The 27,070-nt window shown below is 49.2% G+C and overlaps 3 non-coding genes across 3 annotated transcripts; all 3 read right to left on the bottom strand.

The window, feature by feature from the left end:
• Nucleotides 1–7,642: 7,642 nt before the first annotated feature.
• Nucleotides 7,643–7,714, bottom strand: Trnaa-ggc (transfer RNA alanine (anticodon GGC)). Its single transcript has one exon. It is a non-coding gene; the product is annotated as a tRNA-Ala (tRNA).
• A 5,659-nt stretch (nt 7,715–13,373) lies between these two features.
• Trnat-agu (transfer RNA threonine (anticodon AGU)) lies at nt 13,374–13,446 on the bottom strand. Its single transcript has one exon. It is a non-coding gene; the product is annotated as a tRNA-Thr (tRNA).
• A 3,055-nt stretch (nt 13,447–16,501) lies between these two features.
• Trnat-agu (transfer RNA threonine (anticodon AGU)) lies at nt 16,502–16,574 on the bottom strand. Its single transcript has one exon. It is a non-coding gene; the product is annotated as a tRNA-Thr (tRNA).
• Between the last annotated feature and the right edge of the window lie 10,496 nt (nt 16,575–27,070).

The raw sequence follows: 27,070 nt of genomic DNA, 5'->3' as shown, positions 1-27,070 counted from the left end.
TATTACAAATGCAAATTCCGTCTGTTTTTAACGTCTTAAATTGAAAGAGCCGTCACAAATTGCTCCGTTTTCACTCCTTGTCGACAATCATACAGCACCTGAGGTAACAAACACATCTCGAGCCCCATTGTGCACTCCATTATTCATGCCAACTCAGTGCCTCGCTCTTTACTACTGTGTACCAATCTTGTCGTCCAACTGCAAAACACTGGGCCACAACAAGTTTCCGCGTCTCCATTGCAATGCGCATACTACGAAACGTTCCCCAAACTTGGCACTCACCCTCGCAGCCGACTTTTCCGACTTTCCACAACGCTCACGCTAGTGACAGCATTATTTATAGTTCGACGTCGCGCCAAAGCGAATGAGCACATTTCGCCTACGGCTTAGGCCGCTCTCCTAGTGTAGCTGCTCGGTGTCTGCAGGCAGCGAGGGTCTGCAAGCTTCCTGTGTTCGCACCTATGTCACCTGTGCTTGCTTGTCAGAGACAGACTATCGCAAAACATACAACTCACTCCATGAATTGATTGCTACGGCATCTGTTATCAGCAGTCACAACTAGCAACACCAGTAGCAGCTGACTGCACGCAAAGAATAGGAATGTGCAGTGGGATTTACGTGAACTCGGCGCAAGGCAGATCTTTCCGACATAGGCTTGACAATCTTACGGGAACACTTGTACTGTTTCTAAATTAAGTGTAGGCGAGGGAGGAGGGTGCTTCCTGCGCACTAATAACAGCACGCTTGTCAATTGTGGATGCTAATCATTCGCTTGTATCTTCCTAGACACATCTGCTGGTTGTGAATTATGTGTTAAAAATTCTGGAGGCACTGGGTATTGATCCCAGTACCTCTCGCACACTAAGCCAGCGCTCTACCATCTGAGCAACGCCCGCCCCCCCGAAGACTAATGGTGCTACATACAGCCATATAGACGACACAGACCCTTGCACTCCCATTATTCAGCAGACAAACACTACTCTCTATGTATCCGTTAGGGTGTCTTTCAGGTTTCGTAGTTGGCCACAATGAAAGTGGCACGTATAACGTCGAAAATAGAATTCGGACACCGCTCTGAGTAAGACCAACGTGTTTGTCACCCTCTAGACTTCAATGAGGTTATGCCGCGATACCTAAGACAGATCTGCACTCGATGACACCTCGATAACAGCCGGTCCCCACACTTACATCTTGCTCTCCTTACGTCAGTATACATCATATCAGTCTGTGACGCTGGCTTTGCAATATCTTGCGTGCCTTTAGGTTCGCCGCGACCAACACTTACCATGCACTGACCACAAAAAATGGAGGCGCCGCGGCTTGAACCCTGGACCTTTCACATGCCAAGCGAACGCTCTACCAACTGAGCTACGCCCCACCCACGACCAAACTGCGCTATTCCCCATTCTTTGCGACTCAGATGCGCACGGCACGATGGTTGGAAGGTTTGTAGCGGTGAAGGGAGCAGAGTACAAAGGCGCGGACCCGTTCATATACACAAAAGTTCCAAGTAGTTTCGATGCTCTGGTATTACAAATGCAAATTCCGTCTGTTTTTAACGTCTTAAATTGAAAGAGCCGTCACAAATTGCTCCGTTTTCACTCCTTGTCGACAATCATACAGCACCTGAGGTAACAAACACATCTCGAGCCCCATTGTGCACTCCATTATTCATGCCAACTCAGTGCCTCGCTCTTTACTACTGTGTACCAATCTTGTCGTCAAACTGCAAAACACAGGGCCACAACAAGTTTCCGCGTCTCCGTTGCAATGCGCATACTACGAAACGTTCCCCAAACTTGGCACTCACCCTCGCAGCCGACTTTTCCGACTTTCCAAGACGCTCACGCTAGTGACAGCATTATTTATAGTACGACGTCGCGCCAAAGCGAATGAGCACATTTCGGCTACGGCTTAGGCCGCCCTCCTAGTGTGGCTGCTCGGTGTCTGCAGGCAGCGAGGGTCTGCAAGCTTCCTGTGTTCGCACCTATGTCACCTGTGCTTGCTTGTCAGAGACAGACTATCGCAAAACACACAACTCACTCCATGAATTGATTGCTACGGCATCTGTTATCAGCAGTCACAACTAGCAACACCAGTAGCAGCTGACTGCACGCAAAGAATAGGAATGTGCAGTGGGATTTACGTGAACTCGGCGCAAGGCAGATCTTTCCGACATAGGCTTGAGAATCTTACGGGAACACTTGTACTGTTTCTAAATTAAGTGTAGGCGTGGGAGGAGGGTGCTTCCTGCGCACTAATAACAGCACGCTTGTCAATTGTGGATGCTAATCATTCGCTTGTATCTTCCTAGACACATCTGCTGGTTGTGAATTATTCCTCTTGCATGGCAAGGTGCGCATGTAGGTGTGTTAAAAATTCTGGAGGCACTGGGTATTGATCCCAGTACCTCTCGCATACTAAGCGAGCGCTCTACCATCTGAGCTACGCCCGCCACCCCGAAGACTAATGGTGCTACATACAGCCATATAGACGACATAGACCCTTGCATTCCCATTATTCAGCAGACAAACACTACTCTCTTTGTATCCGTTAGGGTGTCTTTCAGGTTTCGTGCATTCTGTATCGAATCGTAGTTGGCCACAATGAAAGTGGCACGTATAACGTCGAAAATAGAATTCGGACACCGCTCTGAGTAAGACCAACGTGTTGTCCACCCTCTAGACTTCAATGAGGTTAAGCCGCGATACCTAAGACAGATCTGCACTCGATGACACCTCGATAACAGCCGGTCCCCACACTTACATCTTGCTCTCCTTACGTCAGTATACATCATATCAGTCTGTGACGCTGGCTTTGCAACATCTTGCGTGCCTTTAGGTTCGCCGCGACCAACACTTACCATGCACTGACCACAAAAAATGGAGGCGCCGCGGCTTGAACCCTGGACCTTTCACATGCCAAGCGAACGCTCAACCAACTGAGCTACGCCCCATGCACGACCAAGCTGCGCTATTCCCCATTCTTTGCGACTCAGATGCGCACGGACACGACGGTTGGTTGGTTTGTAGCGGTGAAGGGAGCAGAGTACAAAGGCGCGGACCCGTTCATATACACAAAAGTTCCAAGTAGTTTCGATGCTCTGGTATTACAAATGCAAATTCCGTCTGTTTTTAACGTCTTAAATTGAAAGAGCCGTCACAAATTGCTCCGTTTTCACTCCTTGTCGACAATCATACAGCACCTGAGGTAACAAACACATCTCGAGCCCCATTGTGCACTCCATTATTCATGCCAACTCAGTGCCTCGCTCTTTACTACTGTGTACCAATCTTGTCGTCCAACTGCAAAACACTGGGCCACAACAAGTTTCCGCGTCTCCATTGCAATGCGCATACTACGAAACGTTCCCCAAACTTGGCACTCACCCTCGCAGCCGACTTTTCCGACTTTCCACGACGCTCACGCAACGCTCACGCTAGTGACAGCATTATTTATAGTTCGACGTCGCGCCAAAGCGAATGAGCACATTTCGCCTACGGCTTAGGCCGCCCTCCTAGTGTGGCTGCTCGGTGTCTGCAGGCAGCGAGGGTCTGCAAGCTTCCTGTGTTCGCACCTATGTCACCTGTGCTTGCTTGTCAGAGACAGACTATCGCAAAACATACAACTCACTCCATGAATTGATTGCTACGGCATCTGTTATCAGCAGTCACAACTAGCAACACCAGTAGCAGCTGACTGCACGCAAAGAATAGGAATGTGCAGTGGGATTTACGTGAACTCGGCGCAAGGCAGATCTTTCCGACATAGGCTTGAGAATCTTACGGGAACACTTGTACTGTTTCTAAATTAAGTGTAGGCGTGGGAGGAGGGTGCTTCCTGCGCACTAATAACAGCACGCTTGTCAATTGTGGATGCTAATCATTCGCTTGTATCTTCCTAGACACATCTGCTGGTTGTGAATTATTCCTCTTGCATGGCAAGGTGCGCATGTAGGTGTGTTAAAAATTCTGGAGGCACTGGGTATTGATCCCAGTTCCTCTCGCATACTAAGCGAGCGCTCTACCACCTGAGCTACGCCCGCCCCCCCCCCCCCCCCCCCCCCGAAGACTAATGGTGCTACATACAGCCATATAGACGACACAGAGCCTTGCACTCCCATTATTCAGCAGACAAACACTACTCTCTATGTATCCGTTAGGGTGTCTTTCAGGTTTCGTGCATTCTGTATCGAATCGTAGTTGGCCACAATGAAAGTGGCACGTATAACGTCGAAAATAGAATTCGGACACCGCTCTGAGTAAGACCAACGTGTTGTCCACCCTCTAGACTTCAATGAGGTTAAGCCGCGATACCTAAGACAGATCTGCACTCGATGACACCTCGATAACAGCCGGTCCCCACACTTACATCTTGCTCTCCTTACGTCAGTATACATCATATCAGTCTGTGACGCTGGCTTTGCAACATCTTGCGTGCCTTTAGGTTCGCCGCGACCAACACTTACCATGCACTGACCACAAAAAATGGATGCGCCGCGGCTTGAACCGTGGACCTTTCACATGCAAAGCGAACGCTCTACCAACCGAGCTACGCCCCATGCACGACCAAGCTCCGCTATTCCCCATTCTTTGCGACTCAGATGCGCACGGACACGATGGTTGGTTGGTTTGTAGCGGTGAAGCGAGCAGAGTACAAAGGCGCGGACCCGTTCATATACACAAAAGTTCCAAGTAGTTTCCATGCTCTGTATTACAAATGCAAATTCCGTCTGTTTTTAACGTCTTAAATTGAAAGAGCCGTCACAAATTGCTCCGTTTTCACTCCTTGTCGACAATCATACAGCACCTGAGGTAACAAACACATCTCGAGCCCCATTGTGCACTCCATTATTCATGCCAACTCAGTGCCTCGCTCTTTACTACTGTGTACCAATCTTGTCGTCAAACTGCAAAACACAGGGCCACAACAAGTTTCCGCGTCTCCGTTGCAATGCGCATACTACGAAACGTTCCCCAAACTTGGCACTCACCCTCGCAGCCGACTTTTCCGACTTTCCAAGACGCTCACGCTAGTGACAGCATTATTTATAGTACGACGTCGCGCCAAAGCGAATGAGCACATTTCGGCTACGGCTTAGGCCGCCCTCCTAGTGTGGCTGCTCGGTGTCTGCAGGCAGCGAGGGTCTGCAAGCTTCCTGTGTTCGCACCTATGTCACCTGTGCTTGCTTGTCAGAGACAGACTATCGCAAAACACACAACTCACTCCATGAATTGATTGCTACGGCATCTGTTATCAGCAGTCACAACTAGCAACACCAGTAGCAGCTGACTGCACGCAAAGAATAGGAATGTGCAGTGGGATTTACGTGAACTCGGCGCAAGGCAGATCTTTCCGACATAGGCTTGAGAATCTTACGGGAACACTTGTACTGTTTCTAAATTAAGTGTAGGCGTGGGAGGAGGGTGCTTCCTGCGCACTAATAACAGCACGCTTGTCAATTGTGGATGCTAATCATTCGCTTGTATCTTCCTAGACACATCTGCTGGTTGTGAATTATTCCTCTTGCATGGCAAGGTGCGCATGTAGGTGTGTTAAAAATTCTGGAGGCACTGGGTATTGATCCCAGTACCTCTCGCATACTAAGCGAGCGCTCTACCATCTGAGCTACGCCCGCCACCCCGAAGACTAATGGTACTACATACAGCCATATAGACGACATAGACCCTTGCATTCCCATTATTCAGCAGACAAACACTACTCTCTTTGTATCCGTTAGGGTGTCTTTCAGGTTTCGTGCATTCTGTATCGAATCGTAGTTGGCCACAATGAAAGTGGCACGTATAACGTCGAAAATAGAATTCGGACACCGCTCTGAGTAAGACCAACGTGTTGTCCACCCTCTAGACTTCAATGAGGTTAAGCCGCGATACCTAAGACAGATCTGCACTCGATGACACCTCGATAACAGCCGGTCCCCACACTTACATCTTGCTCTCCTTACGTCAGTATACATCATATCAGTCTGTGACGCTGGCTTTGCAACATCTTGCGTGCCTTTAGGTTCGCCGCGACCAACACTTACCATGCACTGACCACAAAAAATGGAGGCGCCGCGGCTTGAACCCTGGACCTTTCACATGCCAAGCGAACGCTCTACCAACTGAGCTACGCCCCATGCACGACCAAGCTGCGCTATTCCCCATTCTTTGCGACTCAGATGCGCACGGACACGACGGTTGGTTGGTTTGTAGCGGTGAAGGGAGCAGAGTACAAAGGCGCGGACCCGTTCATATACACAAAAGTTCCAAGTAGTTTCGATGCTCTGGTATTACAAATGCAAATTCCGTCTGTTTTTAACGTCTTAAATTGAAAGAGCCGTCACAAATTGCTCCGTTTTCACTCCTTGTCGACAATCATACAGCACCTGAGGTAACAAACACATCTCGAGCCCCATTGTGCACTCCATTATTCATGCCAACTCAGTGCCTCGCTCTTTACTACTGTGTACCAATCTTGTCGTCCAACTGCAAAACACTGGGCCACAACAAGTTTCCGCGTCTCCATTGCAATGCGCATACTACGAAACGTTCCCCAAACTTGGCACTCACCCTCGCAGCCGACTTTTCCGACTTTCCACAACGCTCACGCTAGTGACAGCATTATTTATAGTTCGACGTCGCGCCAAAGCGAATGAGCACATTTCGCCTACGGCTTAGGCCGCCCTCCTAGTGTGGCTGCTCGGTGTCTGCAGGCAGCGAGGGTCTGCAAGCTTCCTGTGTTCGCACCTATGTCACCTGTGCTTGCTTGTCAGAGACAGACTATCGCAAAACATACAACTCACTCCATGAATTGATTGCTACGGCATCTGTTATCAGCAGTCACAACTAGCAACACCAGTAGCAGCTGACTGCACGCAAAGAATAGGAATGTGCAGTGGGATTTACGTGAACTCGGCGCAAGGCAGATCTTTCCGACATAGGCTTGAGAATCTTACGGGAACACTTGTACTGTTTCTAAATTAAGTGTAGGCGTGGGAGGAGGGTGCTTCCTGCGCACTAATAACAGCACGCTTGTCAATTGTGGATGCTAATCATTCGCTTGTATCTTCCTAGACACATCTGCTGGTTGTGAATTATTCCTCTTGCATGGCAAGGTGCGCATGTAGGTGTGTTAAAAATTCTGGAGGCACTGGGTATTGATCCCAGTTCCTCTCGCATACTAAGCGAGCGCTCTACCACCTGAGCTACGCCCGCCCCGAAGACTAATGGTGCTACATACAGCCATATAGACGACACAGAGCCTTGCACTCCCATTATTCAGCAGACAAACACTACTCTCTATGTATCCGTTAGGGTGTCTTTCAGGTTTCGTGCATTCTGTATCGAATCGTAGTTGGCCACAATGAAAGTGGCACGTATAACGTCGAAAATAGAATTCGGACACCGCTCTGAGTAAGACCAACGTGTTGTCCACCCTCTAGACTTCAATGAGGTTAAGCCGCGATACCTAAGACAGATCTGCACTCGATGACACCTCGATAACAGCCGGTCCCCACACTTACATCTTGCTCTCCTTACGTCAGTATACATCATATCAGTCTGTGACGCTGGCTTTGCAACATCTTGCGTGCCTTTAGGTTCGCCGCGACCAACACTTACCATGCACTGACCACAAAAAATGGATGCGCCGCGGCTTGAACGCTGGACCTTTCACATGCCAAGCGAACGCTCTACCAACTGAGCTACGCCCCATGCACGACCAAGCTGCGCTATTCCCCATTCTTTGCGACTCAGATGCGCACGGACACGACGGTTGGTTGGTTTGTAGCGGTGAAGGGAGCAGAGTACAAAGGCGCGGACCCGTTCATATACACAAAAGTTCCAAGTAGTTTCGATGCTCTGGTATTACAAATGCAAATTCCGTCTGTTTTTAACGTCTTAAATTGAAAGAGCCGTCACAAATTGCTCCGTTTTCACTCCTTGTCGACAATCATACAGCACCTGAGGTAACAAACACATCTCGAGCCCCATTGTGCACTCCATTATTCATGCCAACTCAGTGCCTCGCTCTTTACTACTGTGTACCAATCTTGTCGTCCAAAAACACTGGGCCACAACAAGTTTCCGCGTCTCCATTGCAATGCGCATACTACGAAACGTTCCCCCTAACTTGGCACTCACCCTCGCAGCCGACTTTTCCGACTTTCCACAACGCTCACGCTAGTGACAGCATTATTTATAGTTCGACGTCGCGCCAAAGCGAATGAGCACATTTCGCCTACGGCTTAGGCCGCTCTCCTAGTGTGGCTGCTCGGTGTCTGCAGGCAGCGAGGGTCTGCAAGCTTCCTGTGTTCGCACCTATGTCACCTGTGCTTGCTTGTCAGAGACAGACTATCGCAAAACACACAACTCACTCCATGGATTGATTGCTACGGCATCTGTTATCAGCAGTCACAACTAGCAACACCAGTAGCAGCTGACTGCACGCAAAGAATAGGAATGTGCAGTGGGATTTACGTGAACTCGGCGCAAGGCAGATCTTTCCGACATAGGCTTGACAATCTTACGGGAACACTTGTACTGTTTCTAAATTAAGTGTAGGCGTGGGAGGAGGGTGCTTCCTGCGCACTAATAACAGCACGCTTGTCAATTGTGGATGCTAATCATTCGCTTGTATCTTCCTAGACACATCTGCTGGTTGTGAATTATGTGTTAAAAATTCTGGAGGCACTGGGTATTGATCCCAGTACCTCTCGCACACTAAGCCAGCGCTCTACCATCAGAGCTACGCCCGCCCCCCCGAAGACTAGTGGTGCTACATACAGCCATATAGACGACACAGACCCTTGCACTCCCATTATTCAGCAGACAAACACTACTCTCTATGTATCCGTTAGGGTGTCTTTCAGGTTCCGTAGTTGGCCACAATGAAAGTGGCACGTATAACGTCGAAAATAGAATTCGGACACCGCTCTGAGTAAGACCAACGTGTTTGTCACCCTCTAGACTTCAATGAGGTTATGCCGCGATACCTAAGACAGATCTGCACTCGATGACACCTCGATAACAGCCGGTCCCCACACTTACATCTTGCTCTCCTTACGTCAGTATACATCATATCAGTCTGTGACGCTGGCTTTGCAACATCATGCGTGCCTTTAGGTTCGCCGCGACCAACACTTACCATGCACTGACCACAAAAAGTGGAGGCGCCGCGGCTTGAACCCTGGACCTTTCACATGCCAAGCGAACGCTCTACCAACTGAGCTACGCCCCACGCACGACCAAACTGCGCTATTCCCCATTCTTTGCGACTCAGATGCGCACGGCACGATGGTTGGAAGGTTTGTAGCGGTGAAGGGAGCAGAGTACAAAGGCGCGGACCCGTTCATATACACAAAAGTTCCAAGTAGTTTCGATGCTCTGGTATTACAAATGCAAATTCCGTCTGTTTTTAACGTCTTAAATTGAAAGAGCCGTCACAAATTGCTCCGTTTTCACTCCTTGTCGACAATCATACAGCACCTGAGGTAACAAACACATCTCGAGCCCCATTGTGCACTCCATTATTCATGCCAACTCAGTGCCTCGCTCTTTACTACTGTGTACCAATCTTGTCGTCAAACTGCAAAACACAGGGCCACAACAAGTTTCCGCGTCTCCGTTGCAATGCGCATACTACGAAACGTTCCCCAAACTTGGCACTCACCCTCGCAGCCGACTTTTCCGACTTTCCAAGACGCTCACGCTAGTGACAGCATTATTTATAGTACGACGTCGCGCCAAAGCGAATGAGCACATTTCGGCTACGGCTTAGGCCGCCCTCCTAGTGTGGCTGCTCGGTGTCTGCAGGCAGCGAGGGTCTGCAAGCTTCCTGTGTTCGCACCTATGTCACCTGTGCTTGCTTGTCAGAGACAGACTATCGCAAAACACACAACTCACTCCATGAATTGATTGCTACGGCATCTGTTATCAGCAGTCACAACTAGCAACACCAGTAGCAGCTGACTGCACGCAAAGAATAGGAATGTGCAGTGGGATTTACGTGAACTCGGCGCAAGGCAGATCTTTCCGACATAGGCTTGAGAATCTTACGGGAACACTTGTACTGTTTCTAAATTAAGTGTAGGCGTGGGAGGAGGGTGCTTCCTGCGCACTAATAACAGCACGCTTGTCAATTGTGGATGCTAATCATTCGCTTGTATCTTCCTAGACACATCTGCTGGTTGTGAATTATTCCTCTTGCATGGCAAGGTGCGCATGTAGGTGTGTTAAAAATTCTGGAGGCACTGGGTATTGATCCCAGTACCTCTCGCATACTAAGCGAGCGCTCTACCATCTGAGCTACGCCCGCCACCCCGAAGACTAATGGTGCTACATACAGCCATATAGACGACATAGACCCTTGCATTCCCATTATTCAGCAGACAAACACTACTCTCTTTGTATCCGTTAGGGTGTCTTTCAGGTTTCGTGCATTCTGTATCGAATCGTAGTTGGCCACAATGAAAGTGGCACGTATAACGTCGAAAATAGAATTCGGACACCGCTCTGAGTAAGACCAACGTGTTGTCCACCCTCTAGACTTCAATGAGGTTAAGCCGCGATACCTAAGACAGATCTGCACTCGATGACACCTCGATAACAGCCGGTCCCCACACTTACATCTTGCTCTCCTTACGTCAGTATACATCATATCAGTCTGTGACGCTGGCTTTGCAACATCTTGCGTGCCTTTAGGTTCGCCGCGACCAACACTTACCATGCACTGACCACAAAAAATGGAGGCGCCGCGGCTTGAACCCTGGACCTTTCACATGCCAAGCGAACGCTCTACCAACTGAGCTACGCCCCATGCACGACCAAGCTGCGCTATTCCCCATTCTTTGCGACTCAGATGCGCACGGACACGACGGTTGGTTGGTTTGTAGCGGTGAAGGGAGCAGAGTACAAAGGCGCGGACCCGTTCATATACACAAAAGTTCCAAGTAGTTTCGATGCTCTGGTATTACAAATGCAAATTCCGTCTGTTTTTAACGTCTTAAATTGAAAGAGCCGTCACAAATTGCTCCGTTTTCACTCCTTGTCGACAATCATACAGCACCTGAGGTAACAAACACATCTCGAGCCCCATTGTGCACTCCATTATTCATGCCAACTCAGTGCCTCGCTCTTTACTACTGTGTACCAATCTTGTCGTCCAACTGCAAAACACTGGGCCACAACAAGTTTCCGCGTCTCCATTGCAATGCGCATACTACGAAACGTTCCCCAAACTTGGCACTCACCCTCGCAGCCGACTTTTCCGACTTTCCACGACGCTCATGCAACGCTCACGCTAGTGACAGCATTATTTATAGTTCGACGTCGCGCCAAAGCGAATGAGCACATTTCGCCTACGGCTTAGGCCGCCCTCCTAGTGTGGCTGCTCGGTGTCTGCAGGCAGCGAGGGTCTGCAAGCTTCCTGTGTTCGCACCTATGTCACCTGTGCTTGCTTGTCAGAGACAGACTATCGCAAAACATACAACTCACTCCATGAATTGATTGCTACGGCATCTGTTATCAGCAGTCACAACTAGCAACACCAGTAGCAGCTGACTGCACGCAAAGAATAGGAATGTGCAGTGGGATTTACGTGAACTCGGCGCAAGGCAGATCTTTCCGACATAGGCTTGACAATCTTACGGGAACACTTGTACTGTTTCTAAATTAAGTGTAGGCGTGGGAGGAGGGTGCTTCCTGCGCACTAATAACAGCACGCTTGTCAATTGTGGATGCTAATCATTCGCTTGTATCTTCCTAGACACATCTGCTGGTTGTGAATTATGTGTTAAAAATTCTGGAGGCACTGGGTATTGATCCCAGTACCTCTCGCACACTAAGCCAGCGCTCTACCATCTGAGCTACGCCCGCCCCCCCAAAGACTAATGGTGCTACATACAGCCATATAGACGACACAGACCCTTGCACTCCCATTATTCAGCAGACAAACACTACTCTCTATGTATCCGTTAGGGTGTCTTTCAGGTTTCGTAGTTGGCCACAATGAAAGTGGCACGTATAACGTCGAAAATAGAATTCGGACACCGCTCTGAGTAAGACCAACGTGTTTGTCACCCTCTAGACTTCAATGAGGTTATGCCGCGATACCTAAGACAGATCTGCACTCGATGACACCTCGATAACAGCCGGTCCCCACACTTACATCTTGCTCTCCTTACGTCAGTATACATCATATCAGTCTGTGACGCTGGCTTTGCAACATCTTGCGTGCCTTTAGGTTCGCCGCGACCAACACTTACCATGCACTGACCACAAAAAATGGATGCGCCGCGGCTTGAACCCTGGACCTTTCACATGCCAAGCGAACGCTCTACCAACTGAGCTACGCCCCATGCACGACCAATCTGCGCTATTCCCCATTCTTTGCGACTCAGATGCGCACGGCACGATGGTTGGAAGGTTTGTAGCGGTGAAGGGAGCAGAGTACAAAGGCGCGGACCCGTTCATATACACAAAAGTTCCAAGTAGTTTCGATGCTCTGGTATTACAAATGCAAATTCCGTCTGTTTTTAACGTCTTAAATTGAAAGAGCCGTCACAAATTGCTCCGTTTTCACTCCTTGTCGACAATCATACAGCACCTGAGGTAACAAACACATCTCGAGCCCCATTGTGCACTCCATTATTCATGCCAACTCAGTGCCTCGCTCTTTACTACTGTGTACCAATCTTGTCGTCAAACTGCAAAACACAGGGCCACAACAAGTTTCCGCGTCTCCGTTGCAATGCGCATACTACGAAACGTTCCCCAAACTTGGCACTCACCCTCGCAGCCGACTTTTCCGACTTTCCAAGACGCTCACGCAACGCTCACGCTAGTGACAGCATTATTTATAGTTCGACGTCGCGCCAAAGCGAATGAGCACATTTCGGCTACGGCTTAGGCCGCCCTCCTAGTGTGGCTGCTCGGTGTCTGCAGGCAGCGAGGGTCTGCAAGCTTCCTGTGTTCGCACCTATGTCACCTGTGCTTGCTTGTCAGAGACAGACTATCGCAAAACACACAACTCACTCCATGAATTGATTGCTACGGCATCTGTTATCAGCAGTCACAACTAGCAACACCAGTAGCAGCTGACTGCACGCAAAGAATAGCAATGTGCAGTGGGATTTACGTGAACTCGGCGCAAGGCAGATCTTTCCGACATAGGCTTGAGAATCTTACGGGAACACTTGTACTGTTTCTAAATTAAGTGTAGGCGTGGGAGGAGGGTGCTTCCTGCGCACTAATAACAGCACGCTTGTCAATTGTGGATGCTAATCATTCGCTTGTATCTTCCTAGACACATCTGCTGGTTGTGAATTATTCCTCTTGCATGGCAAGGTGCGCATGTAGGTGTGTTAAAAATTCTGCAGGCACTGGGTATTGATCCCAGTACCTCTCGCATACTAAGCGAGCGCTCTACCATCTGAGCTACGCCCGCCACCCCGAAGACTAATGGTGCTACATACAGCCATATAGACGACACAGACCCTTGCATTCCCATTATTCGGCAGGCAAACACTACTCTCTTTGTATCCGTTAGGGTGTCTTTCAGGTTTCGTGCATTCTGTATCGAATCGTAGTTGGCCACAATGAAAGTGGCACGTATAACGTCGAAAATAGAATTCGGACACCGCTCTGAGTAAGACCAACGTGTTGTCCACCCTCTAGACTTCAATGAGGTTAAGCCGCGATACCTGAGACAGATCTGCACTCGATGACACCTCGATAACAGCCGGTCCCCACACTTACATCTTGCTCTCCTTACGTCAGTATACATCATATCAGTCTGTGACGCTGGCTTTGCAACATCTTGCGTGCCTTTAGGTTCGCCGCGACCAACACTTACCATGCACTGACCACAAAAAATGGATGCGCCGCGGCTTGAACCGTAGACCTTTCACATGCAAAGCGAACGCTCTACCAACTGAGCTACGCCCCATGCACTACCAAACTGCGCTATTCCCCATTCTTTGCGACTCAGATGCGCACGGACACGATGGTTGGTTGGTTTGTAGCGGTGAAGCGAGCAGAGTACAAAGGCGCGGACCCGTTCATATACACAAAAGTTCCAAGTAGTTTCCATGCTCTGTATTACAAATGCAAATTCCGTCTGTTTTTAACGTCTTAAATTGAAAGAGCCGTCACAAATTGCTCCGTTTTCACTCCTTGTCGACAATCATACAGCACCTGAGGTAACAAACACATCTCGAGCCCCATTGTGCACTCCATTATTCATGCCAACTCAGTGCCTCGCTTTTTACTACTGTGTACCAACCTTGTCGTCCAACTGCAAAACACTGGGCCACAACAAGTTTCCGCGTCTCCATTGCAATGCGCATACTACGAAACGTTCCCCAAACTTGGCACTCACCCTCGCAGCCGACTTTTCCGACTTTCCACGACGCTCACGCAACGCTCACGCTAGTGACAGCATTATTTATAGTACGACGTCGCGCCAAAGCGAATGAGCACATTTCGGCTACGGCTTAGGCCGCCCTCCTAGTGTGGCTGCTCGGTGTCTGCAGGCAGCGAGGGTCTGCAAGCTTCCTGTGTTCGCACCTATGTCACCTGTGCTTGCTTGTCAGAGACAGACTATCGCAAAACATACAACTCACTCCATGAATTGATTGCTACGGCATCTGTTATCAGCAGTCACAACTAGCAACACCAGTAGCAGCTGACTGCACGCAAAGAATAGGAATGTGCAGTGGGATTTACGTGAACTCGGCGCAAGGCAGATCTTTCCGACATAGGCTTGAGAATCTTACGGGAACACTTGTACTGTTTCTAAATTAAGTGTAGGCGTGGGAGGAGGGTGCTTCCTGCGCACTAATAACAGCACGCTTGTCAATTGTGGATGCTAATCATTCGCTTGTATCTTCCTAGACACATCTGCTGGTTGTGAATTATGTGTTAAAAATTCTGGAGGCACTGGGTATTGATCCCAGTACCTCTCGCACACTAAGCCAGCGCTCTACCATCTGAGCTACGCCCGCCCCCCCAAAGACTAATGGTGCTACATACAGCCATATAGACGACACAGACCCTTGCACTCCCATTATTCAGCAGACAAACACTACTCTCTATGTATCCGTTAGGGTGTCTTTCAGGTTTCGTAGTTGGCCACAATGAAAGTGGCACGTATAACGTCGAAAATAGAATTCGGACACCGCTCTGAGTAAGACCAACGTGTTTGTCACCCTCTAGACTTCAATGAGGTTATGCCGCGATACCTAAGACAGATCTGCACTCGATGACACCTCGATAACAGCCGGTCCCCACACTTACATCTTGCTCTCCTTACGTCAGTATACATCATATCAGTCTGTGACGCTGGCTTTGCAACATCTTGCGTGCCTTTAGGTTCGCCGCGACCAACACTTACCATGCACTGACCACAAAAAATGGATGCGCCGCGGCTTGAACCCTGGACCTTTCACATGCCAAGCGAACGCTCTACCAACTGAGCTACGCCCCATGCACGACCAATCTGCGCTATTCCCCATTCTTTGCGACTCAGATGCGCACGGCACGATGGTTGGAAGGTTTGTAGCGGTGAAGGGAGCAGAGTACAAAGGCGCGGACCCGTTCATATACACAAAAGTTCCAAGTAGTTTCGATGCTCTGGTATTACAAATGCAAATTCCGTCTGTTTTTAACGTCTTAAATTGAAAGAGCCGTCACAAATTGCTCCGTTTTCACTCCTTGTCGACAATCATACAGCACCTGAGGTAACAAACACATCTCGAGCCCCATTGTGCACTCCATTATTCATGCCAACTCAGTGCCTCGCTCTTTACTACTGTGTACCAATCTTGTCGTCAAACTGCAAAACACAGGGCCACAACAAGTTTCCGCGTCTCCGTTGCAATGCGCATACTACGAAACGTTCCCCAAACTTGGCACTCACCCTCGCAGCCGACTTTTCCGACTTTCCAAGACGCTCACGCAACGCTCACGCTAGTGACAGCATTATTTATAGTTCGACGTCGCGCCAAAGCGAATGAGCACATTTCGGCTACGGCTTAGGCCGCCCTCCTAGTGTGGCTGCTCGGTGTCTGCAGGCAGCGAGGGTCTGCAAGCTTCCTGTGTTCGCACCTATGTCACCTGTGCTTGCTTGTCAGAGACAGACTATCGCAAAACACACAACTCACTCCATGAATTGATTGCTACGGCATCTGTTATCAGCAGTCACAACTAGCAACACCAGTAGCAGCTGACTGCACGCAAAGAATAGCAATGTGCAGTGGGATTTACGTGAACTCGGCGCAAGGCAGATCTTTCCGACATAGGCTTGAGAATCTTACGGGAACACTTGTACTGTTTCTAAATTAAGTGTAGGCGTGGGAGGAGGGTGCTTCCTGCGCACTAATAACAGCACGCTTGTCAATTGTGGATGCTAATCATTCGCTTGTATCTTCCTAGACACATCTGCTGGTTGTGAATTATTCCTCTTGCATGGCAAGGTGCGCATGTAGGTGTGTTAAAAATTCTGCAGGCACTGGGTATTGATCCCAGTACCTCTCGCATACTAAGCGAGCGCTCTACCATCTGAGCTACGCCCGCCACCCCGAAGACTAATGGTGCTACATACAGCCATATAGACGACACAGACCCTTGCATTCCCATTATTCGGCAGGCAAACACTACTCTCTTTGTATCCGTTAGGGTGTCTTTCAGGTTTCGTGCATTCTGTATCGAATCGTAGTTGGCCACAATGAAAGTGGCACGTATAACGTCGAAAATAGAATTCGGACACCGCTCTGAGTAAGACCAACGTGTTGTCCACCCTCTAGACTTCAATGAGGTTAAGCCGCGATACCTGAGACAGATCTGCACTCGATGACACCTCGATAACAGCCGGTCCCCACACTTACATCTTGCTCTCCTTACGTCAGTATACATCATATCAGTCTGTGACGCTGGCTTTGCAACATCTTGCGTGCCTTTAGGTTCGCCGCGACCAACACTTACCATGCACTGACCACAAAAAATGGATGCGCCGCGGCTTGAACCGTAGACCTTTCACATGCAAAGCGAACGCTCTACCAACTGAGCTACGCCCCATGCACTACCAAACTGCGCTATTCCCCATTCTTTGCGACTCAGATGCGCACGGACACGATGGTTGGTTGGTTTGTAGCGGTGAAGCGAGCAGAGTACAAAGGCGCGGACCCGTTCATATACACAAAAGTTCCAAGTAGTTTCCATGCTCTGTATTACAAATGCAAATTCCGTCTGTTTTTAACGTCTTAAATTGAAAGAGCCGTCACAAATTGCTCCGTTTTCACTCCTTGTCGACAATCATACAGCACCTGAGGTAACAAACACATCTCGAGCCCCATTGTGCACTCCATTATTCATGCCAACTCAGTGCCTCGCTTTTTACTACTGTGTACCAACCTTGTCGTCCAACTGCAAAACACTGGGCCACAACAAGTTTCCGCGTCTCCATTGCAATGCGCATACTACGAAACGTTCCCCAAACTTGGCACTCACCCTCGCAGCCGACTTTTCCGACTTTCCACGACGCTCACGCTAGTGACAGCATTATTTATAGTTCGACGTCGCGCCAAAGCGAATGAGCACATTTCGCCTACGGCTTAGGCCGCCCTCCTAGTGTGGCTGCTCGGTGTCTGCAGGCAGCGAGGGTCTGCAAGCTTCCTGTGTTCGCACCTATGTCACCTGTGCTTGCTTGTCAGAGACAGACTATCGCAAAACACACAACTCACTCCATGAATTGATTGCTACGGCATCTGTTATCAGCAGTCACAACTAGCAACACCAGTAGCAGCTGACTGCACGCAAAGAATAGGAATGTGCAGTGGGATTTACGTGAACTCGGCGCAAGGCAGATCTTTCCGACATAGGCTTGAGAATCTTACGGGAACACTTGTACTGTTTCTAAATTAAGTGTAGGCGTGGGAGGAGGGTGCTTCCTGCGCACTAATAACAGCACGCTTGTCAATTGTGGATGCTAATCATTCGCTTGTATCTTCCTAGACACACCTGCTGGTTGTGAATTATTCCTCTTGAATGGCAAGGTGCGCATGTAGGTGTTTTAAAAATTCTGGAGGCACTGGGTATTGATCAAAGTACCTCCCGCATACTAAGCGAGCGCTCTATCATCTGAGCTACGCCCGCTCCCCCCGAAGACTAATGGTGCTACATACAGCCATATAGACGACACAGACCCTTGCTCTCCCATTATTCAGCAGACAAACACTACTCTCTATGTATCCGTTAGGGTGTCTTTCAGGTTTCGTGCATTCTGTATCGAATCGTAGTTGGCCACAATGAAAGTGGCACGTATAACGTCGAAAATAGAATTCGGACACCGCTCTGAGTAAGACCAACGTGTTGTCCACCCTCTAGACTTCAATGAGGTTAAGCCGCGATACCTAAGACAGATCTGCACTCGATGACACCTCGATAACAGCCGGTCCCCACACTTACATCTTGCTCTCCTTACGTCAGTATACATCATATCAGTCTGTGACGCTGGCTTTGCAACATCTTGCGTGCCTTTTGGTTCGCCGCGACCAACACTTACCATGCACTGACCACAAAAAATGGAGGCGCCGCGGCTTGAACCCTGGACCTTTCACATGCCAAGCGAACGCTCTACCAACTGAGCTACGCCACATGCACGGGCAAACTGCGCTATTCCCTATTCTTTGCGACTCAGATGCGCACGGACACGATGGTTGGTAGGTTTGTAGCGGTGAAGGGAGCAGAGTACAAAGGCGCGGACACGTTCATATACACAAAAGTTCCAAGTAGTTTCGATGCTCTGGTATTACAAATGCAAATTCCGTCTGTTTTTAACGTCTTAAATTGAAAGAGCCGTCACAAATTGCTCCGTTTTCACTCCTTGTCGACAATCATACAGCACCTGAGGTAACAAACACATCTCGAGCCCCATTGTGCACTCCATTATTCATGCCAACTCAGTGCCTCGCTCTTTACTACTGTGTACCAATCTTGTCGTCCAACTGCAAAACACTGGGCCACAACAAGTTTCCGCGTCTCCATTGCAATGCGCATACTACGAAACGTTCCCCAAACTTGGCACTCACCCTCGCAGCCGACTTTTCCGACTTTCCACGACGCTCACGCTAGTGACAGCATTATTTATAGTTCGACGTCGCGCCAAAGCGAATGAGCACATTTCGCCTACGGCTTAGGCCGCCCTCCTAGTGTGGCTGCTCGGTGTCTGCAGGCAGCGAGGGTCTGCAAGCTTCCTGTGTTCGCACCTATGTCACCTGTGCTTGCTTGTCAGAGACAGACTATCGCAAAACATACAACTCACTCCATGAATTGATTGCTACGGCATCTGTTATCAGCAGTCACAACTAGCAACACCAGTAGCAGCTGACTGCACGCAAAGAATAGGAATGTGCAGTGGGATTTACGTGAACTCGGCGCAAGGCAGATCTTTCCGACATAGGCTTGAGAATCTTACGGGAACACTTGTACTGTTTCTAAATTAAGTGTAGGCGTGGGAGGAGGGTGCTTCCTGCGCACTAATAACAGCACGCTTGTCAATTGTGGATGCTAATCATTCGCTTGTATCTTCCTAGACACATCTGCTGGTTGTGAATTATTCCTCTTGCATGGCAAGGTGCGCATGTAGGTGTGTTAAAAATTCTGCATACTAAGCGAGCGCTCTACCATCTGAGCTACGCCCGCCCCCCCGAAGAATAATGGTGTTACATACAGCCATATAGACGACACAGACCCTTGCACTCCCATTATTCAGCAGACAAACACTACTCTCTATGTATCCGTTAGGGTGTCTTTCAGGTTTCGTGCATTCTGTATCGAATCGTAGTTGGCCACAATGAAAGTGGCACGTATAACGTCGAAAATAGAATTCGGACACCGCTCTGAGTAAGACCAACGTGTTGTCCACCCTCTAGACTTCAATGAGGTTAAGCCGCGATACCTAAGACAGATCTGCACTCGATGACACCTCGATAACAGCCGGTCCCCACACTTACATCTTGCTCTCCTTACGTCAGTATAAATTATATCAGTCTGTGACGCTGGCTTTGCAACATCTTGCGTGCCTTTAGGTTCGCCGCGACCAACACTTACCATGCACTGACCACAAAAAATGGAGGCGCCGCGGCTTGAACCCTGGACCTTTCACATGCCAAGCGAACGCTCTACCAACTGAGCTACGCCCCATGCACGGCCAAACTGCGCTATTCCCCATTCTTTGCGACTCAGATGCGCACGGACACGATGGTTGGTTGGTTTGTAGCGGTGAAGGGAGCAGAGTACAAAGGCGCGGACCTGTTCATATACACAAAAGTTCCAAGTAGTTTCGATGCTCTGGTATTACAAATGCAAATTCCGTCTGTTTTTAACGTCTTAAATTGAAAGAGCCGTCACAAATTGCTCCGTTTTCACTCCTTGTCGACAATCATACAGCACCTGAGGTAACAAACACATCTCGAGCCCCATTGTGCACTCCATTATTCATGCCAACTCAGTGCCTCGCTCTTTACTACTGTGTACCAATCTTGTCGTCCAACTGCAAAACACTTGGCCACAACAAGTTTCCGCGTCTCCATTGCAATGCGCATACTACGAAACGTTCCCCAAACTTGGCACTCACCCTCGCAGCCGTATTTTCCGACTTTCCACGGCGCTCACGCAACGCTCACGCTAGTGACAGCATTATTTATAGTTCGACGTCGCGCCAAAGCGAATGAGCACATTTCGCCTACGGCTTAGGCCGCCCTCCTAGTGTGGCTGCTCGGTGTCTGCAGGCAGCGAGGGTCTGCAAGCTTCCTGTGTTCGCACCTATGTCACCTGTGCTTGCTTGTCAGAGACAGACTATCGCAAAACATACAACTCACTCCATGAATTGATTGCTACGGCATCTGTTATCAGCAGTCACAACTAGCAACACCAGTAGCAGCTGACTGCACGCAAAGAATAGGAATGTGCAGTGGGATTTACGTGAACTCGGCGCAAGGCAGATCTTTCCGACATAGGCTTGAGAATCTTACGGGAACACTTGTACTGTTTCTAAATTAAGTGTAGGCGTGGGAGGAGGGTGCTTCCTGCGCACTAATAACAGCACGCTTGTCAATTGTGGATGCTAATCATTCGCTTGTATCTTCCTAGACACACCTGCTGGTTGTGAATTATTCCTCTTGAATGGCAAGGTGCGCATGTAGGTGTGTTAAAAATTCTGGAGGCACTGGGTATTGATCCCAGTACCTCTCGCATACTAAGCGAGCGCTCTACCATCTGAGCTACGCCCGCACCCCCGAAGACTAATGGTGCTACATACAGCCATATAGACGACACAGACCCTTGCACTCCCATTATTCAGCAGACAAACACTACTCTCTATGTATCCGTTAGGGTGTCTTTCAGGTTTCGTGCATTCTGTATCGAATCGTAGTTGGCCACAATGAAAGTGGCACGTATAACGTCGAAAATAGAATTCGGACACCGCTCTGAGTAAGACCAACGTGTTGTCCACCCTCTAGACTTCAATGAGGTTAAGCCGCGATACCTAAGACAGATCTGCTCCCGATGACACCTCGATAACAGCCGGTCCCCACACTTACATCTTGCTCTCCTTACGTCAGTATACATCATATCAGTCTTTGACGCTGGCTTTGCAACATCTTGCGTGCCTTTTGGTTCGCCGCGACCAACACTTACCATGCACTGACCACAAAAAATGGAGGCGCCGCAGCTTGAACCCTGGACCTTTCACATGTCAAGCGAACGCTCTACCAACTGAGCTACGCCACATGCACGGCCGAACTGCGCTATTCCCCATTCTTTGCGACTCAGATGCGCACGGACACGATGGTTGGTTGGTTTGTAGCGGTGAAGGGATCAGAGTACAAAGGCGCGGACCCGTTCATATACACAAAAGTTCCAAGTAGTTTCGATGCTCTGGTATTACAAATGCAAATTCCGTCTGTTTTTAACGTCTTAAATTGAAAGAGCCGTCACAAATTGCTCCGTTTTCACTCCTTGTCGACAATCATACAGCACCTGAGGTAACAAACACATCTCGAGCCCCATTGTGCACTCCATTATTCATGCCAACTCAGTGCCTCGCTCTTTACTACTGTGTACCAATCTTGTCGTCCAACTGCAAAACACTGGGCCACAACAAGTTTCCGCGTCTCCATTGCAATGCGCATACTACGAAACGTTCCCCAAACTTGGCACTCACCCTCGCAGCCGACTTTTCCGACTTTCCACGACGCTCACGCAACGCTCACGCTAGTGACAGCATTATTTATAGTTCGACGTCGCGCCAAAGCGAATGAGCACATTTCGCCTACGGCTTAGGCCGCCCTCCTAGTGTGGCTGCTCGGTGTCTGCAGGCAGCGAGGGTCTGCAAGCTTCCTGTGTTCGCACCTATGTCACCTGTGCTTGCTTGTCAGAGACACACTATCGCAAAACATACAACTCACTCCATGAATTGATTGCTACGGCATCTGTTATCAGCAGTCACAACTAGCAACACCAGTAGCAGCTGACTGCACGCAAAGAATAGGAATGTGCAGTGGGATTTATGTGAACTCGGCGCAAGGCAGATCTTTCCGACATAGGCTTGACAATCTTACGGGAACACTTGTACTGTTTCTAAATTAAGTGTAGGCGTGGGAGGAGGGTGCTTCCTGCGGACTAATAACAGCACGCTTGTCAATTGTGGATGCTAATCATTCGCTTGTATCTTCCTAGACACATCTGCTGGTTGTGAATTATTCCTCTTGCATGGCAAGGTGCGCATGTAGGTGTGTTAAAAATTCTGCAGGCACTGGGTATTGATCCCAGTACCTCTCGCATACTAAGCGGGCGCTCTACCATCTGAGCTACGCCCGCCCCCCCCCCCCCCCCGAAGAATAATGGTGCTACATACAGCCATATAGACGACACAGACCCTTGCACTCCCATTATTCAGCAGACAAACACTACTCTCTATGTATCCGTTAGGGTGTCTTTCAGGTTTCGTGCATTCTGTATCGAATCGTAGTTGGCCACAATGAAAGTGGCACGTATAACGTCGAAAATAGAATTCGGACACCGCTCTGAGTAAGACCAACGTGTTGTCCACCCTCTAGACTTCAATGAGGTTAAGCCGCGATACCTAAGACAGATCTGCACTCGATGACACCTCGATAACAGCCGGTCCCCACACTTACATCTTGCTCTCCTTACGTCAGTATACATTATATCAGTATGTGACGCTATCTTTGCAACATCTTGCGTGCCTTAAGGTTCGCCGCGATCAACACTTACCATGCACTGACCACAATAAATGGAGGCGCCGCGGCTTGAACCCTGGAACTTTCACATGCCAAGCGAACGCTCTACCAACTGAGCTACGCCCCATGCACGGCCAAACTGCGCTATTCCCCATTCTTTGCGACTCAGATGCGCACGGACACGATGGTTGGTTGGTTTGTAGCGGTGAAGGGAGCAGAGTACAAAGGCGCGGACCCGTTCATATACACAAAAGTTCCAAGTAGTTTCGATGCTCTGGTGTTACAAATGCAAATTCCGTCTGTTTTTAACGTCTTAAATTGAAAGAGCCGTCACAAATTGCTCCGTTTTCACTCCTTGTCGACAATCATACAGCACCTGAGGTAACAAACACATCTCGAGCCCCATTGTGCACTCCATTATTCATGCCAACTCAGTGCCTCGCTCTTTACTACTGTGTACCAATCTTGTCGTCCAACTGCAAAACACTTGGCCACAACAAGTTTCCGCGTCTCCATTGCAATGCGCATACTACGAAACGTTCCCCAAACTTGGCACTCACCCTCGCAGCCGTATTTTCCGACTTTCCACGGCGCTAACGCAACGCTCACGCTAGTGACAGCATTATTTATAGTTCGACGTCGCGCCAAAGCGAATGAGCACATTTCGCCTACGGCTTAGGCCGCCCTCCTAGTGTGGCTGCTCGGTGTCTGCAGGCAGCGAGGGTCTGCAAGCTTCCTGTGTTCGCACCTATGTCACCTGTGCTTGCTTGTCAGAGACACACTATCGCAAAACATACAACTCACTCCATGAATTGATTGCTACGGCATCTGTTATCAGCAGTCACAACTAGCAACACCAGTAGCAGCTGACTGCACGCAAAGAATAGGAATGTGCAGTGGGATTTACGTGAACTCGGCGCAAGGCAGATCTTTCCGACATAGGCTTGACAATATTACGGGAACACTTGTACTGTTTCTAAATTAAGTGTAGGCGTGGGAGGAGGGTGCTTCCTGCGCACTAATAACAGCACGCTTGTCAATTGTGGATGCTAATCATTCGCTTGTATCTTCCTAGACACATCTGCTGGTTGTGAATTATTCCTCTTGCATGGCAAGGTGCGCATGTAGGTGTGTTAAAAATTCTGGAGGCACTGGGTATTGATCCCAGTACCTCTCGCATACTAAGCGAGCGCTCTACCATCTGAGCTACGCCCGTTCCCCCGAAGAATAATGGTGCTACATACAGCCATATAGACGACACAGACCCTTGCACTCCCATTATTCAGCAGACAAACACTACTCTCTATGTATCCGTTAGGGTGTCTTTCAGGTTTCGTGCATTCTGTATCGAATCGTAGTTGGCCACAATGAAAGTGGCACGTATAACGTCGAAAATAGAATTCGGACACCGCTCTGAGTAAGACCAACGTGTTGTCCACCCTCTAGACTTCAATGAGGTTAAGCCGCGATACCTAAGACAGATCTGCACTCGATGACACCTCGATAACAGCCGGTCCCCACACTTACATCTTGCTCTCCTTACGTCAGTATACATTATATCAGTCTGTGACGCTGGCTTTGCAACATCTTGCGTGCCTTTAGGTTCGCCGCGATCAACACTTACCATGCACTGACCACAAAAAATGGAGGCGCCGCGGCTTGAACCCTGGACCTTTCACATGCCAAGCGAACGCTCTACCAACTGAGCTACGCCCCATGCACGGCCAAACTGCGCTATTCCCCATTCTTTGCGACTCAGATGCGCACGGACACGATGGTTGGTTGGTTTGTAGCGGTGAAGGGAGCAGAGTACAAAGGCGCGGACCCGTTATATACACAAAAGTTCCAAGTAGTTTCGATGCTCTGGTGTTACAAATGCAAATTCCGTCTGTTTTTAACGTCTTAAATTGAAAGAGCCGTCACAAATTGCTCCGTTTTCACTCCTTGTCGACAATCATACAGCACCTGAGGTAACAAACACATCTCGAGCCCCATTGTGCACTCCATTATTCATGCCAACTCAGTGCCTCGCTCTTTACTACTGTGTACCAATCTTGTCGTCCAACTGCAAAACACTTGGCCACAACAAGTTTCCGCGTCTCCATTGCAATGCGCATACTACGAAACGTTCCCCAAACTTGGCACTCACCCTCGCAGCCGTATTTTCCGACTTTCCACGGCGCTCACGCAACGCTCACGCTAGTGACAGCATTATTTATAGTTCGACGTCGCGCCAAAGCGAATGAGCACATTTCGCCTACGGCTTAGGCCGCCCTCCTAGTGTGGCTGCTCGGTGTCTGCAGGCAGCGAGGGTCTGCAAGCTTCCTGTGTTCGCACCTATGTCACCTGTGCTTGCTTGTCAGAGACAGACTATCGCAAAACATACAACTCACTCCATGAATTGATTGCTACGGCATCTGTTATCAGCAGTCACAACTAGCAACACCAGTAGCAGCTGACTGCACGCAAAGAATAGGAATTTACGTGAACTCGGCGCAAGGCAGATCTTTCCGACATAGGCTTGAGAATCTTACGGGAACACTTGTACTGTTTCTAAATTAAGTGTAGGCGTGGGAGGAGGGTGCTTCCTGCGCACTAATAACAGCACGCTTGTCAATTGTGGATGCTAATCATTCGCTTGTATCTTCCTAGACACACCTGCTGGTTGTGAATTATTCCTCTTGAATGGCAAGGTGCGCATGTAGGTGTGTTAAAAATTCTGGAGGCACTGGGTATTGATCCCAGTACCTCTCTCATACTAAGCGAACGCTCTACCATCTGAGCTACGCCCGCTCCCCCGAAGACAAATGGTGCTACATACAGCCATATAGACGACACAGACCCTTGCACTCCCATTATTCAGCAGACAAACACTACTCTCTATGTATCCGTTAGGGTGTCTTTCAGGTTTCGTGCATTCTGTATCGAATCGTAGTTGGCCACAATGAAAGTGGCACGTATAACGTCGAAAATAGAATTCGGACACCGCTCTGAGTAAGACCAACGTGTTGTCCACCCTCTAGACTTCAATGAGGTTAAGCCGCGATACCTAAGACAGATCTGCTCCCGATGACACCTCGATAACAGCCGGTCCCCACACTTACATCTTGCTCTCCTTACGTCAGTATACATCATATCAGTCTGTGACGCTGGCTTTGCAACATCTTGCGTGCCTTTTGGTTCGCCGCGACCAACACTTACCATGCACTGACCACAAAAAATGGAGGCGCCGCGGCTTCAACCCTGGACCTTTCACATGCCAAGCGAACGCTCTACCAACTGAGCTACGCCACATGCACGGCCAAACTGCGCTATTCCCCATTCTTTGCGACTCAGATGCGCACGGACACGATGGTTGGTTGGTTTGTAGCGGTGAAGGGAGCAGAGTACAAAGGCGCGGACCCGTTCATATACACAAAAGTTCCAAGTAGTTTCGATGCTCTGGTATTACAAATGCAAATTCCGTCTGTTTTTAACGTCTTAAATTGAAAGAGCCGTCACAAATTGCTCCGTTTTCACTCCTTGTCGACAATCATACAGCACCTGAGGTAACAAACACATCTCGAGCCCCATTGTGCACTCCATTATTCATGCCAACTCAGTGCCTCGCTCTTTACTACTGTGTACCAATCTTGTCGTCCAACTGCAAAACACTTGGCCACAACAAGTTTCCGCGTCTCCATTGCAATGCGCATACTACGAAACGTTCCCCAAACTTGGCACTCACCCTCGCAGCCGTATTTTCCGACTTTCCACGGCGCTCACGCAACGCTCACGCTAGTGACAGCATTATTTATAGTTCGACGT

This window comes from Schistocerca gregaria, chromosome 10 (genome assembly GCF_023897955.1).
Source record: "Schistocerca gregaria isolate iqSchGreg1 chromosome 10, iqSchGreg1.2, whole genome shotgun sequence".
Classification (NCBI taxonomy): domain Eukaryota; kingdom Metazoa; phylum Arthropoda; class Insecta; order Orthoptera; family Acrididae; genus Schistocerca; species Schistocerca gregaria.
The sequence above is the reverse complement of the archived record's forward strand: the minus strand, read 5'-3'. Positions and strand labels throughout refer to the sequence as shown.